The following is a 14202-nucleotide window of genomic DNA, read 5'->3' as shown; positions in this document are numbered from 1 at the left end:
TGCGTTTTCATTTTATTAATTTTCATAAAAAGGCCCAACAAAATCCTTAGCACCAGGCCCATGAGGCTCTTAATCTGGCCCAGCCTTTAGTAAATAAACGCCATTGATGTGCATTGCAGCAGGCATTAGTGTGCATTAGGTTCTGATACATTTTCATTGATTTCAAAGGAAAAAGCAAAAGGGGTGCAAACATCTAGATGTGAAGCGGACCTCGTAGAAGAAGTTCTGTGTAGTCTGGCAGAGGTGTATGACTCCTAGGCCTCATTCACGTTGGCGGTTTGAGGTGCAAGTATGCACTAAAGTAAAAATTCTGGCGATTTTCCCCACCTGGGTAATGCATTATATATGGAAGCGTGTGTAAATGTCTATGCATAAAAAGCACAACATTTGACATTGGTGCATTTCAGGATAATATTTAGCGGTTTGCCTAGAGTTCATTATTTAGGACCCCTTCACCTTTGCAGTGCACTCTAGTATGTTATGTCAGGTCACATGTTAAGGCAGTCCATTAACTTTTACGCACCTTTTATTTGGCAACGTAGCGCACTACATCACACAGTACCGCGTGCCGCAGGTCTGTTGCTTTAGTGCGTTGAAGTGCCATTTAGAGTTGAGCTGCTATCTAGGCAATAACGCAAGCATGCAGCCGTACCGTATTAAAGCAATGGTGTAAAAGGTCCCTAAAGGGTGCTGCAATTAAAAAAATCCCATTTGTCACCAGCCTTCACCTTCCTCATCAAGAATATAAATTGAATTAAAGACCAGATGCAGAGTAAAATGCTCACAGCTTGCCTTGCCCAAGGCAGCATTTACTGTCTGGTTTAGGAGGAAAGATGTGAGAGAACCTGATATTGGAAAGGAAACAGGCCAGCCGGGGTCTGGACTGGAAATGAGGAGTGATCTAGAGAAATCAAATGAACGGGAAATCATTTTGCAAGCCCTCAACAACCCAGGACAGATTTTACTAAAACTGGAGCGTGCAAAATCTGGCGCAGTTTTTGCATAGAAACGAATCGGCTTCCAGGTTTTATTGCTAAAGCTTAAAGGGTTACTAAACCCTTGTTTTTTTTTTTAAAAAAAAACAAAAAACAAACAAACATATCATGCTTACCTCCACTGTGCAGTTCGTTTTGCAGAGTGGCCCAATCGTCCTCTTCTGGGGTCCCACATTGGCGCTGGTGGCTCCTCCCTACATCAGGAAACCCCCTAGCAAATGCTCCCGAGTCCGGTCAGATGTTTTTTCACCTTAATGCATAGGATGCATTAAGGTGAAAAAACACGAGAGTTTACAACCCCTTTTAATTGAACAAGCTAAAGCTAGAAACTGATTGGCTACCACAGCTTCACCAGAATCTAAGTACTCCAGTTTTAGCTAATCTCACAGTACAGTAGGATCAGCTAAGTAAGAGATGGTGGGGCATGGTGTTTTTGTTATAACTACAGTACCCATTTAAAAGCCTAGTGCCCAATCTATAGCCCGGGGCCGCATGTGGCCCTTTGCCTCTTTTTGTGTGGCCCTCAGTGTCCCTGCAGACACTAGTCTGTGTTTTCCTCTCCTGGGCTCAGGCTAGTGAAGGAAAAATATTTTTAGACTGCCTTCTATTAGGTAAATGGCCTAGTTAAAACAAAACTACAAGCAAAACATTTTTTCATTTTGGATAAAGGGAGGGTTATAACCCCTGTCAGTTTGTTGCCATTTGTGTCCCATAGGGGAGATTTACCTTCACTTCCTGTCCCATAGCCAAAACAGGAAGTGAGAGGAAATCCCTGAAAATGAAGGGAATCCATAGAGGCCCCCCGTGCACCAGAACAAATGCCCCCATTGAAAGAGTTACCCGCTAAGACTTTCCTGAGGACAACCTAAAATTTGGGATTTTATTTTACTTTCGGTTTTGATAACAGTAAACATGTTAGATAGGGGGAATCTCCCTAACAGGGCATAGACATCAATAAAAACCTGGCAGGGAGTCTAATCCATCTCTACTTCATCCAAAACAAAAAAAAGTGTTTATTATTATTAATATTATACAGGATTTATATAGCGCCAACGGTTTACGTAGCATTTACAACTTGAGGGTAGACAGTACAAATACAATACACTTTAATACAGTAGGAATCAGAGGGCCCTGCTCATTAGAGCTTACCCTCCTTTATTACTCTGTTCTTTTGTTTAGAGAAATATCAACTGTGGAAAAAAAAATTTTTTTTAAAGGGGGCTGTAGAGGGCAGACATGGGAAAGCATTGATTTGTAAAACTGCTGGCAGTGATCTTTGGCAGTCTCATATAATGTGCCTCCAGTCTATGACTGTCTCCTGAAGAAAGTCCCCAGTCTCCCAACAATCTCTCCATGTATATACAGTCTAATAAAAGCTTCAAGTGTCCAAGAGTCAAAAATCTTTTAAATAAAATTGGTTTACAACAGGAAACCACAAAAACAGCCAATGCGTTTCGGGAGTCAAACTCCCCCTTCTTCAGGGAGTATTCCTTATCATCCAACTGCAAGTGTGACCCTCATCCATAATGGGTGTTGCGATGCATAAATGTCATCTGACAGGTTGGTTTGCCGTGGTTCCCGTGTGAAACAGGAGTTCCTGTCCACAGTGAGACTTTCCAGCAAAGCGCTTAACAGCAATGCCCTGTGCATAGTAAGAGGAGGTGATCACCAATAAGGTGATCATGGAAAAGTGAGAAGTGTTCTCCACCTGTTTGCTGGTTGTGGAAATCCAGTTCTTTGCAATGGATGGATACTGCGTGTCACATTCAGCAGTTATATAATAAAGACTGCTACCTGAAGAAGGGAGAGTTTGACCCCTGAAACGTGTTTGATGTTTTGTGTTTTCCTGCTGTGAACCAATTTTATTGTTAAAAGATTTTGGACTCTTGGTCATTTGTTTGACATATACATGGATTCTCAACTCTGGGATAGCCCCCTGCTCAAGGGGTGCCCCTGTTTTGTGGAGCACGGCCAAAGAGGAACTGTTATGGCCAGTGATAATTTAACTGAACCCCCAAAAAATGTGTATCCTGTGCCTTGTTCCCACCTTTCTCCCAACAACTTCTATGGTATGTTCACAGCCTCTAACCAATTCTTCTAGCATGTCTGTAGGATTTGACCAACTTTTGTTGTATATCTACAGTCTATGACAGCCTTTTGTAGAAATTCATTCAGTGAACATTATGTGCGGTCCTTTGGAGATGTCAGGAGCTGCATTAAAGGGCTCCTACGTCAAGAAAGTTGACCATCACTGATTAAAAATGTTGTTACTATATTTTCCAATGTTGCAATGGGGGGAGGGGGGGGGGAGATTTGCCCTCACTTCCTAGAAGGATAGGAACTGATGGGAAATCTCTCCTCCAGGGACATAGACAAAAACACATTATATGGAGGACTTCTGATAATATTTCTGTCCATGCCTTCCTGCGTTCCTCAACTCCTACACCAACATCACAAGGAAAGGAAGTGAAGGAAAATCTCTCCAATAGAGTCACAGACAGAAATAAAACCCTAATAGCAAAAGCATTAAAAGAGAAGTTTGGCTTTATTTATTTTTTTCAAAAATTATACTTACCTAGGTGGATGCAGCATCAGTCTGACGCTACATCTGTCCCCCGCTGGCAAACCCCGCCCATCACTCGGTTCTCAGAGCTCTGTGAGTAGAGAGCTGCTCCCCACCTCGGCACCCACTGGACTGTGAGCACTGGGCTGTGGCTGAGTTGAGTGCCGCACTGCCGGTCCAGGGTTGTTGCCAGATCCGGACTTTATTGTCGCGATCTTGTCCCAGCCTGGACTGGCTCTTCGACTTTAGCCAACAGCAGGCTTGAGCCCGCTGTCTGCTGAAAATGGGTCACATGAGTGCAGAACAAACTGCACTCTTGTGATCCACAGGAGAAGTACAGCCAAACCAGCTTCCACCTGCTCCTCAGCAAATTACACTCCCTTGACCTCCATGATTCTGCTTTTATCCTGGTTCTCCTCCTAGCTATCTCAGCGCACTTTCAGTGTCACAACTCCATCTCCTCTGCTCCCCTTCCTCTTTCTGTTGGGGTACCCCAAGGCTCTGTCCTTGGGCCTCTCCTATTCTCACTCTATACCTCTTCCCTGGGCCACTTGATAACCTCCCATGGCTTCCAATACCACCTCTATGCAGACGACACCAGATCTATCTCTCCACTCCTCAACTCACCCCCTCGATCCCCTCACGGATCTCAAACTTACTGAATGACATATCGATATGGCCGTGACACACCACTTCCTCAAACCCAATCTTTCTAAAAACTGAGCTTGTTATGTTTCCTCCTTCATGATCCCCCCCTGTGACTTCACCATTAATATCAACAACACAACCATTGGTCCCTCCACACATGCCAGGGTCCTTCTCCTTCAGCCCCCATATCCAATCACTGGTTAAATCCTGCTGCCTTAACCTCCACAACATCTCCAGAATTCGACCCTTCCTGACTGATGACACCACAAAGCAACTTATTCACGCCTTGATTATTTCCCGCCTCGACTACTGCAACTCTCTCCTTAATGGCCTACCCTTAAGCAGGCTATCCCCCCTTCAGTCTATTATGAATGCTGCTGCTAGGCTAATACACCTCACTAACCGATAAATGACTGCTGCTCCTCTCTGCCAATCCCTTCACTGGCTTCCCCTACCCCACCGTGTAAAATTCAAAATGCTAACCATAACATACAAGGCCATTCACAACATCCCCCCCATCTACATCACCAACCTCATCTGCAGATATCGCCCAAATCGTCCCCTTGCTCCTCCCAGGACCTCCTGCTCTCTAGCTCCCTTGTTACCTCCTCCCATGCTCACCTTCAGGACTTCTCCAGAGCCTCTCCCATCCTCTGGAACTCCCTGCCTCAGTATGTCCGATCAGCCCTTACCCAGTCCAACTTTAGGAGATCCCTGAAAACTCATTTTTTTCAGGGAAGCCTATCCCACACCCACCTAACAACTGTCCCCGGTCTACCCCCATCTAATCATTCTCTGCAGCTATTACCTTTTGTACCACTACCCCCTCCCTTTAGAGTGTAAGCTCTACGAGCAGGGCCCTCCTGTACCTTTTGTACTGAATTGTACTGTAATTGTGTTGTCCCCCCTATACATTGTAAAGCGCTGCATAAACTGTTGGCGCTATATAAATCGTGTATAATAATAATAATACTTCTTCTTTAATAGTTACCTGCCCCCACCCTGGCTGCTGATCTTTGCTCTTTTGCAGAGTCCAGGGATGGGCTGACCATTAGGGCACTCGGGCACCGACCGAGGGCCCCATGGCCAGTAGGGGGCCCCATGAGCAGGGACAGTCGCACTCTGTAAGAAGGTGTTTTCCGTTACAGCTCAATCCCGGGGTTTATCAGTAGCAGTGTCAATGCTTCTAAATACATATACTGCCCGGCGGTGTATGTATTTAGAAGTTCAGAGTCTTCTTTCTGTCTCACCCCTCAGTGTTCTCCTGCACACTCGCTCTGTGTTCCACTCAGTCAGATCCCCCTTCAGTGCAGTGTGATGGGAGAACACGGAGGAGGGGCATAGCATGCAGGGAGGGAGGTGAGCGAGTAAGGGAAGTTGTCCTGGAGGTAAGCTGCACACACTACAAAGTTTCATGTCAGGAGGAAATTTCTGTGGGAACATGTGAAGGGTTAAGTAGGGTGACAAGGAGGGTTGTAATAGCAGGTAACTGTATGTGTTGGAGCCAGCAGAGATTGCAGCCCCCCCCCCCCCCAGCTGACAGACATCTCCTAAGCAGGCACACTTTATACTAAGCACTATCTATCTACAGAAACATCCCCCCATCACTCTGTGTATGTCCCAGATAATGGGAAGTTCATTTATGACCTTTCCATTTAACCCTGTGTTATGCACACCCTGTACAATGAAGTGTACACTCACCACATAAACTATAAACATATCATAACACAATGTTCATGGCTATCTGTATGGTACCACAACTGTATGAACACTGATCATTAGAGAAACATCTATGTTTATGGAGGATTGTTATTTTTTTATGTGCTAACAGTTATGGTACATGTGCAACCAAGCATGGGCATGTTTTTCTCATGTCACGTGTAGGGCAGCCCATTCATTTCAATCGGCTGCCGTACACGCAAGCAACATGGAAAAGCCATGAAAAAGTCCAGTTGCAGATGCATGGGAGTGCCCTTACCAATTAATAGAACTGCTGTGCATCTGATTAAAGAGCAGCTAATTTCTGTGCATGTTGGGAAAGCATGTGAACTTAGCCATAAGGGTTAATTTACTAAAGACAAACAGACTGTGCACTTTGCAAAGTGCAGTTGCTCCAGAGCTTAGTAAATGAGGTAAGGCTTCACTTTGCAAAGAATATCCAATCACATGCAAGAAAATTAAAAAAAAATACAGCATTTTTGGAAGTCAGCAGAGCTTCTGCTCATTTACTAAGCTCTGGAGCAACTGTAACTTTGCAAAGTGTACAGTCTTTAGTAAATCAACCCCATTGATTGTTTAGTTTATGTGTTGCGTTTAAACTTTTGGTTGTTACTTTTGGAGTCTGGATAACACAGGGTTAGAAAAAGAATGGTCATAAAACAACTTCGCATTATCTGGACATACAGGGAGTGATTGGGGGTTGTATATTATTATAAGTAGAGGTTGTTCTCTTTGAGCAGTACCATTGTGTTATTTATTGTTTTATCTATTAGTAGATGAGCGCAGAAGTTTTTTGATTATAGATATTATCTAAATATTTCTCAGCCCCTGCCTCCCCCCAGCTTGCATAACCCCCAGGCTACATCATACATCCAGCTGACAGGCATCACTTTGAGCTACTTCCTACCCCCCAGCTGAGTGACATTATTGCATGGTCACTTCTCATTCTCTACCTTCCCAACATCCCTAGCCGGTCATCCCACAGACACTGCCACTGAAATAAATCCGTCCACAACTGACTCACCCCCACCATCTGTCTCACAACCCCATCCCACTTGTGCTGGGGGGGGGGGACCCATGCATCTGCAGTTATTCCCACCAAGGGGATGGTGTGTGGATAGAGCGGGTGGGGGAAATAACTGGAACCGATCTTTTGTGGCTCTCACTGCAGCAGCTGAAAGATTGGTTCAGTTATTTCCCTCACTCGGTGCACTAATCTGGATTTCTCTCACTTCCTGGACCCCCCCCCCCGCAGCGCTGCCGGCTTCCCTCCTTTCCTCTCCCAACGGAATTTACCAGCCCCTTTCTTTTGAACAACAGTGAGTGATTGATACTGATCACTCACTATATTCATTCAGAACTGAGCATAGTAAACCATGTTTACTATGCTTCAGTTTATGAATGGGCAGTAGTCCCTCTTTTTCAGTGCAACTGAGGCTGCAGAGAAAGGGACTGGGGAATCTGTGTCCTCAGTACCTGTCTCTGTCTCAAAAGTGAGACGTCTGTTTAGACCCCTGATATCTCACCAAAGACCGCTCCCCCCACCCCCAACAGAGTTGTGAAAAAATGTTTAAAAAAATGAAAATGATTAAATTAAAAATTTGATTAAAAAAAAATTTAAACATTGTAAAAAAAAAAAAAGTGGTGTTAAGTGTACTACCACTTGTACCTACAGTTAAGCCACCTATAGGTACTGTGAATATCTCCTAAAAAGGCTTACCTGCAGGTACTGTGAATATCTCCTAAACTTACACCGTTTAGGAGATATTCAGAATGCATGCAGCTGATGACTTCATCAGCGCATACACTCTGAAAGTCCGACTTACAGTGCCGCACCTTCAGAGCCCATGCTGTTAGGGGGGCACTGCCCATGAGAGGCTTCCAGTACATTTATTGGGTCACCAGCTTTAAGTTTCCTGCCACCCTTCATGTCACCAAGCTAGGTGCCCCTCTACAAAGACCATGCTGCATTAATGTTGCATCAGAAAGATGGCTGCTTTGTGGTGGCCATCTTTAAACCTGGGGGCCCCATGATCCCTTAGAGTCCGGGGGGCCCCATGAGTTGTCAGTCCGCCCCTGGCAGAGCCACAGTGGCTGAAAGATTCCAACACCTCCTGGAGTGTCAGATACCCGTTCCCCCCCCCTGTGCACTGTGGTTCCCTCCTCAGGCCCTTACCAGGTCCTAGGATTAGTGGATGAAACCACAGCTTGAAGAGGGGGGGCCCAGGCATCTGACTCAGTAATGCCAGATGTATAAAAGGAAGGTAGTGGCATTAGAAGATTAAAGTATTTAAAAAAATATATATGTATTAAATAAATGTATTAATTACATTAGTTTATTATTGCATTTATTGATATAGTAATAAATTAATGTATGTATTAATATTAATTCATTTGTTATTACAATAAGTAATTTATTAAAATAAAATATAAAATATTTTCTTTACAGACAGGGCTTATTTACAACTTCTAAATCTAGCAATAACGTATTAAAACTTTTAGAATGTTCTCCATTCCCATTCGCTCTTTGCTGTGAAAGGGTGATTAATCCTATCCATCCACTTGTAAGGTACAGCAGCTTGTTGTTGCGGCTCTGGTAGGCGACATGGACAATCTCCAGGATACAGAAACAACAAACTCTCTTCATAGAACACAGAGCTGCCCTGCTAATTCCAACCAGCCGGAGATCACACGTAAGACATCATCTCTTGCAAGGATTTGTGTCACTTTGTTCTTGCAAATCCAATATTTGACCTTTAAACTGTATCTCTGCTCTTCTACAGTAATGTCATTGCTTGCTGTCAGATGATAAACAGATCCAAGGTTTGTGTATGCGGCTGGTTCAGCCCACACCAGTATGAAAGGCTGCGTTTACCCATAGATATTTCAGATATAGATGGATGATAGCAAAAGAGGAATACCTTCTTCTAATAGATCTGGGGACCACTGCTGTAAAAGCTTTGGATTAGTCATTACATATCCACAGAGGGGAGTCTCTCTCCTTTTGCAGCATTCTTGTGAAATTGGATTAGAAAATTTGGCAGTAAGAATTACGGTGATCTTTTAAGTGATCTTTCATCAACTGCTGCAACACACTGGAGTTGATTTACTAAAGGCAAATCCACCTTGCACTACAAGTGCACTGCAAGTGCAGTCGCTTTAGATCTGAGGGGAAGCTCTGCTGATTTTATCATCCAACCATGTACAAGCAAAAATGCTGTTTTTTATTTTCCTTGCATCTACCCCTCAGATCTACAGCGACTGCACTTCTAACTGCACTTCCAAGTGAACTTGCAGTGCACTTGTAGTGCAAAGTGGATTTGCCTTTAGTAAATAACCCCCACTGTATTGTTCTGCATTTTGCAATCAACTGAAATGATCAATAATTTTTTAATTTAAAGCTGAAGTTTAGGTATGAATTGTATTACATAGTTACAATGGTTCAGTTTGGAACAACATAAATATACATATCCCATACCTGACAGATCCCTGTATAATCTGCAAATCACTGTAGTAGTTGTTGTTGCTACCACAGTGATCACAGCAAACTTGTGTCGTGTTGTGCGGTTGCAGTTCTGCTTAGTAACCACAGGGGGTCACCCTCTTGGCAATGCCATTCGGGGAAAGCCTTGTGTGTATGTGTATGTGTGTATATGTATATATACATATGTATATATACATACATACCGATCTTAACCTCATCCAATCAGAGAAAACCTTAATGAAAAAAAATAAATAAATAAATAAATAAATATATATATATATATATATATATATATATATATATATATATATATATATATATATATATATATATATATATATATATATATATATATATATAATTTTTTTTTTTTTTCTCCAGTGCTGAGCGGTTGCAATTCTGCTTAGTAACCACAGGGTATATATAAAAATTAATTATATATATATATATATATATATATATATATATATATATGTGTATGTGTATATATATATATATATATATATATATATATATATATATATATATATATATATAATTAATTTTTATATATACCCTGTGGTTACTAAGCAGAATTAATTTTTATATATACCCTGTGGTTACTAAGCAGAATTGCAACCGCTCAGCACTGGAGAAAAAAAAAAAATTATATATATATATATATATATATATATATATATATATATATATATATATATATATATATATATATATATATTATTTTTTTTTTTTTTTTCATTAAGGTTTTCTCTGATTGGATGAGGTTAAGATCGGGACATCACTGCCCCGCATTCCAATGTCCAATCAGAAAATATCTTGTATTCATTGATACAAGGCATTCTCAGGATGTTGGCAGTACCCAGCAAGCATCCCTCATTATGCAGAATGCTGCTATCACTGTAGCAGTAGCGGTGTGTCCATTAAGGGCGCACGGGAGCCGCCGCCCCCTCTCTCCCCCTCTGAATATTCGCTTTCCTAACACTAAACCGCCTCTCTGCCAATCAGGTGCGTGGGTCTGTTACCAGGCACCTGATTGGCTGAAAGGACAGGCGCTGTGATTGGACGCCTATCAGGAAGAGGGGAGGAGACACATGGAGGACACAGGAGCTGCTGTCTGACCCGTTGCAAGGTCCCACCACTCGCCACCGTCACCTGGTTTTTAACGCATACTGTTAGATAGGTCAATTGGTTGTCTGCGAGCTGGTGGTAAGTAGGCTTGGATTTTTTCCTGGGCATTCCCCAGGTTTTGTTGGTATCTGTTTGTAGCCTTCCAATGCCACTTACTAAGATCGCCAGCTATAAATGAGGGTGGTGGCAAGTTTTTTGTGATCAGGTTGGTGTGTGTATTGGTCCAGCAACGCACCAACACCTTTGCAGCCATTGTGCTACCTGCTGGGTGTTTGGTGTGCCCCATATACCTTTAAGAAGGGGTGGGCTCCCTTCAGTCCACCTGCCCTCACTTATCCATTAGAATGCATGTGCCTCCACTGTGGGGACACTCAAATTTTAGTGTTCGGACCACAGATATCAGGGTGCTGTGACGTGGCTCTGTGGCTTACGCATGCGTTTGCAAATGTGTGCGGACTAAACCCCTGTTTTTAACGCATACTGTTAGACACGTCAATTGGTTGTCTGCGAGCTGGTAGTAAGTAGGCTTGGATTTTTTCCTGGGAATTCCCCAGGTTTTGTTGGCACCGTCACCCGCATGCCTGACCCACCACCGAGACAGGGGAAGTGCCGGGCAGATGGCGAGCATATACTTGCACCTCAAACCGCATTTGAGCATTTGATGGGGCACAGTGGCCCTATTTGATGGGGCACAGTGGCCCTATTTGATGGGGCACAGTGGCCCTATTTGATGGGGCACAGTGGCCCTATTTGATGGGCACAGTAGCCGTGTTTGAAGGGGCACAGTGGCTGCGTTTGAAGGGGCACAGTGGCTGCATTTGATGGGGCACAGTGGCTGCGTTTGATGGGGCACAGTGGCTGCGTTTGATGGGGCACAGTGGCTGCGTTTGATGGGGCACAGTGGCTGCGTTTGATGGGGCACAGTGGCTGCGTTTGATGGGGCACAGTGGCTGCGTTTGATGGGGCACAGTGGCTGCGTTTGATGGGGGACAGTGGCTGCGTTTGATGGGGGACAGTGGCTGCGTTTGATGGGGGACAGTGGCTGCGTTTGATGGGGCACAGTGGCTGCGTTTGATGGGGCACAGTGGCTGCGTTTGATGGGGCACAGTGGCTGCGTTTGATGAGGGACAGTGGCTGTGTTTGATGGGCACAGTGAGGCTGCAATTTGTTTTTTCTTCAGAATTTTTCAGTTTGTTTGCACCCCCCCAAAAATTGAGCACCAGCCGCCACTGCACTGTAGTAATGGCAACTGCTACAGTAATTTGCAGCTTACAGAGGAATCAATCAGGTATGAGATATGCATACTTACATTTCTTCATACAGGAACAATTTTACTATACAAGGAAATCAGACCTAAACTTTAGTTTTAAATGATCTATCAAAACAGATAAATTAGATTTATGATTGGTTTCCTGACACATTCAGGGTTGATCGATCAATCATAAACGCTCAGCGATTATCTGTGGTAATCTCAGCTGGACGCACTGCGGTGATTGCTGGCTGTGAGAACAGTCACAAATACCTGCGGCCAACAGCCAGCCTGTCATTACAGTGTATGGGCTCAGCGGCTCCTGCTATCCACACACAGCTGTTAATCCCAGCCACAGGAATCAGTAGATTCTTGCCGCTGGCCTTTGTAGCTTGGCTAGACACCCAAGCGAATGGAGCTTAACGCTTACAGGTATAAGATGTGTAAAGCGGACACCATGGGGTCTATTTATATATAAAAAAAAATTGCTGTCACATCCAATCCTGTATTTTTGTGTAATGTTAATTTCTAATAACTGTCAGCTCCATCTAGTTTCCAGAATGCTGTATTTTCATGACTGAAGTACTGCAGGACAAAACCACATTAATGGGCACTAGATGGAGTTGACAATCATAGGAAATTAACATATTAGACAAAAATACTAAATTATTCTTGACAGATGGCTGCTTGAGACTTTTATTTTTATAAATAGACCTTTATTTGTTACAATTTCATTGTACATTCTTCTGATTACCTGGATTCAGTAAGGAGATGGTGCAATCAGGTTGTAATGTATATAGCCAGTTTTACAGATATGATCAAAAATAATTTGCATTAAAAAAGTGTGTGCCAACAATTCTGGCAGCAAGCTCCCAGCATAAACATTTACTTCTTAGGTCTCTGATACAAATAATCATCTTTTTATACACTTTTACTTTGTTATTTCTTCAGCTGCATACCATGGAAGTAGAAAAGAGCATCTTAAAGACGCCAAATCATAAGATAGATCAAAGGTAAATGGGAATGTTCTTTTATCAATAAATCTGTATTTTGTACAATCACAGTTCCATAGTTAAATGAACAGTTCACTTTCTGTCCCACTGTGTTTACAAGGACAGTTTTCCTCTCGGCAGCTCTCACAGATCTCTGCCTCCCCTGCACTCACGAAAGGGACAAGGGAGATGCAGGCGCAATGTGTGATGGGGGTACAGATGAGGGCTGTTGAAGGAGATATGTGCAAAAGGTGGGGATTTGGGGAGAGTGGTACAGAGGTCAGAGCCAAGGAGCGGTGGAAATGAGATGTGGACAGCCTGTAAAAGAGTTTAACCTTGCATACTGTACACAGCACACCCCTAAACCCTGTACTCTGTATGTAGCACACTCCTCAACCCTGCACACAGCACACCCCTGAACTGTGCACTCTGTACACAGCACACCCCTGAACTGTGCACTCTGTACACAGCACACCCCTGAACTGTGCACTCTGTACACAGCACACCCCTGAACTGTGCACTCTGTACACAGCACACCCCTGAACTGTGCACTCTGTACACAGCACACCCCTGAACTGTGCACTCTGTACACAGCACACCCCTGAAATGAGCACTCTGTACACAGCGCATCTCTAAACCCCACACATAACATACTCCTGGTATTTATTACCCCTTTAATATCCCCCTCCTACTGTGCAATTTGGCTGCACTCATCCCTCAATTCGGTTCGGCTGTACACAGCACACCCCTGAACTGTGCACTCTGTACACAGCACACCCCTGAAATGTGCACTCTGTACACAGCGCATCTCTAAACCCCACACATAACATACTCCTGGTATTTATTACCCCTTTAATATCCCCCTCCTACTGTGCAATTTGGCTGCACTCATCCCTCAATTCGGTGTGGGGGGGGGGGGGGGGGGGTGCGGTTTTAGTTCCTGCACCTATTGTCTGAGAAAAAAAGCCCTTGATAAATTTATATAATCTTACAGATACCACTGGCTCTTTGAGGGCAACCATAATGCTGATGCGGCCCTCAATGAACTTGAGTTTTACACCCCTGCTCTATAGTGTGTACTTGTCTCAATTCAGAGCCCTAAGTGTCATGTCTGTCTGCTGCTTTGTCCCTCTATCAGCATGAGTTACTTCCAACAAGTTTTCCTGACACCAAGAGATAGAAAGCTCCAGCACACAGCCAGTAATTTGTTCTGTTTCTGTGTGACGGGGGGGGGGTTCCCTTCACTCCAATCAGCCCTGCAGAATGTAACGTTAGATCCCCCCCCCCCCCCCCCCTTCCGAAAACTCAGACAAGCTGTATAAAGTCTGTGCTTTGAACGGATGTAGAGAAGAGGATACTGCAGATGAACAACTCATGTTGGAGGATTTGTTTAATCTCTGTGTAATATCTAAGGACAATCACTT

General features: G+C 43.7%; 1 long non-coding RNA gene across 1 annotated transcript in view; it reads left to right on the top strand.

The window, feature by feature from the left end:
- The first annotated feature begins 8477 nt into the window (after positions 1 to 8477).
- Positions 8478 to 14202, top strand: part of LOC141117085 (uncharacterized) — a 40479-nt gene continuing 34754 nt past the window's right edge. Inside the window, exons 1-2 of the long non-coding RNA XR_012237096.1 lie at positions 8478 to 8618; positions 12738 to 12799. This is a non-coding gene — a long non-coding RNA (uncharacterized lncRNA). The remainder of the gene's footprint in view (positions 8619 to 12737; positions 12800 to 14202) is intronic.

This window comes from Aquarana catesbeiana, linkage group LG13 (assembly GCF_042186555.1).
Source record: "Aquarana catesbeiana isolate 2022-GZ linkage group LG13, ASM4218655v1, whole genome shotgun sequence".
Classification (NCBI taxonomy): Eukaryota; Metazoa; Chordata; class Amphibia; order Anura; family Ranidae; genus Aquarana; species Aquarana catesbeiana.
Note: the sequence above shows the minus strand (reverse complement) of the source record. Positions and strands in the feature narration are given on the sequence as shown.